The sequence below is a fragment of the Diachasma alloeum genome, unplaced genomic scaffold (genome assembly GCF_001412515.2).
Source record: "Diachasma alloeum isolate Michigan unplaced genomic scaffold, Dall2.0 Dall_scaffold_00500, whole genome shotgun sequence".
Classification (NCBI taxonomy): Eukaryota; Metazoa; Arthropoda; class Insecta; order Hymenoptera; family Braconidae; genus Diachasma; species Diachasma alloeum.
In genome coordinates, this window is record NW_021680632.1 from 154,872 (window position 1) to 157,569 (window position 2,698).

Consider the following 2,698-nt stretch of genomic DNA (forward strand, 5'->3'; position numbering starts at 1 on the left):
TCAAAGCGCAGTCAGAAAAATAATTGTTTTGCGTCGCACAGTGACTCCCGGTAATTAAAAATTCACCTCTCCCCTCCTAATTGAGATTAAGAGATGAAAAAGGGGCAGTTCGACGGAGAATTAAATTCCCCATCAATTAACGCTCTTTCATCCCTTAATCTCTATAACAAAAAAATATAAACTGCCATGAAAGTCATGGGCCAGTGAGAAAAATAATAGTTTCGCGGCGCAGAGTGACTCCCGGTAATTAAAAATTCACCTCTCCCCTCCTAATTGAGATTAAGGGATGAAAAAACGGCAGTTCGACGGAGAATTAAATTCCCCATCAATTAACCCTCTTTCATCCCTTAATCTCTGTAAAAAATGGAAGAAACTGTCATGAAAATCACAGCGCAGTAAGAAAAATAATTGTTTTGCGGCGCACAGTGACTCCCGGTAATTAAAAATTCACCTGTCCCCTCCTAATTGAGATTAAGGGTTGAAAAAATGGCAGTTCGACGGAGAATTGAATTCTCCATCAATTAACGCTCTATCACCCCTTAATCTCTGTAACAAAAAAATATAAACTGCCATGAAAGTCATGGGCCAGTGAGAAAAATAATAGTTTCGCGGCGCAGAGTGACTCCGGTTAATTAAAAATTCACCTCTTCCCTCCTAATTGAGACTAAGGGATGAAAAAAGGGCAATTTGATGGAGGATTAAATTCCCCATCAATTAACCCTCTGTCATCCCTTAATCTGTGTAACAAGAAAATAAAAACTGCCAAGAAGCTCAGGGGCCAGTGAGAAAAATAATAGTTTCGCGGCGTACAGTGACTCCCGGTAATTAAAAACTCACCTCTCCCCTCCTAATTGAGATTAAGGATTGAAAAAATGGCAGTTCGACGGAGAATTAAATTCCCCATCAATTAACGCTGTTTCACCCCTTAATCTCTGTAACAAAAAAATATAAACTGCCATGAAAATCAGGGGCCAGTGAGAAAAATAATAGTTTCGCGGCGTACAGTGACTCCCGGTAATTAAAAATTCACCTCTCCCCTCCTAATTGAGATTAAGGGATGAAAAAAGGACAGTTCGACGGAGAATTAAATTCTCCATTAATTAACCCTCCTTTGTCCCTTAATCTCTATAATGAAAAAATATAAACTGCCAAGAAAGTCAGCGGCCAGTGAGAAAAATAATAGTTTCGCGGCGTACAGTGACTCCCGGTAATTAAAAATTCACCTCTCCCCTCCTAATTGAGATTAAGGGATGAAAAAGGGGCAGTTCGACGGAGAATTAAATTCCCCATCAATTAACCCTCTTTCATCCCTTAATCTCTGTAACAAAAAAAAAAATAAACTGCCATGAAAGTCATGGGCCAGTGAGAAAAATAAAAGTTTCGCGGCGCACAATGACTCCCGGTAATTAAAATTTCACCTCTCCCCTCCTAATTGAGATTACGGGATGGAAAAAGGGCAGTTGATGAGGAATTTAATTCTCTGTCGAACTCGCTTTTTTTCATCCCTTAATCTCAATTAGGAGGGGAGAGGTGAATTTTTAATTNAAAAAGGGCAGTTGATGAGGAATTTAATTCTCTGTCGAACTCGCTTTTTTTCATCCCTTAATCTCAATTAGGAGGGGAGAAGTGAATTTTTAATTCGCGGGCGAAAGGTGAAAAGTCACTGTGCACCGAGAAGAAAATTATTTTTCTCACTGGCCCATGATTTTTGTCATAGTTTGAATTTTTCTGCTAGAGAGATTAATGGATGCAACGGCGATCGATTGATCTTCGTCAAATAGCCTTTTTTTCATCCGAGAGAGAGTGAGAGGGAGAGAGAGCGAACGGCTGACGAAAAACCTCAAATGATTCTTTTTCTCCCACTAGCGCCACCCCGGCCGCAAGCGGCCGGGGTGTTGATGTTTCTTTCATTCTGCCCTTTTTCCTGTCAGTTTTAATATTCCTTTTTTCATTTCATTGTTCATAATCATTCTAATTGTAAAAAGCAACGCAACTGATGACAATAATCTCTCCCAATTTATTAGCTTCAAATTTTGTTAATTTTTCATATTGCAATAAATGACTTGTTCATGTGCTAATTGCTATACTTACTGAATAAAAGTTCGATCATAATTATAATGCACTTTCTTCTCGAACGTAAGCCAGAGAGTAGATTTCTAGTGAACACTCTTATAAATTTTCATAATTAGTTCACTCGTTAATTCAACTAATCTGTTATTCATATCATCAATATAATTCCACGCTTGAAATATCATCACCTAATGTTTTCAGCACCAAATTAAAAATTAAAATTTTAAATGATTGTTTGACTTCTGCTCTATCTTTTTTTGAGAGTCTGANTTTCATTGTTCATAATCATTGTAATTGTAAAAAGCAACGCAACTGATGACAATAATCTCTCCCAATTTATTAGCTTCAAATTTTGTTAATTTTTCATATTGCAATAAATGACTTGTTCATGTGCTAATTGCTATACTTACTGAATAAAAGTTCGATCATAATTATAATGCACTTTCTTCTCGAACGTAAGCCAGAGAGTAGATTTCTAGTGAACACTCTTATAAATTTTCATAATTAGTTCACTCGTTAATTCAACTAATCTGTTATTCATATCATCAATATAATTCCACGCTTGAAATATCATCACCTAATGTTTTCAGCACCAAATTAAAAATTAAAATTTTAAATGATTGTTTGA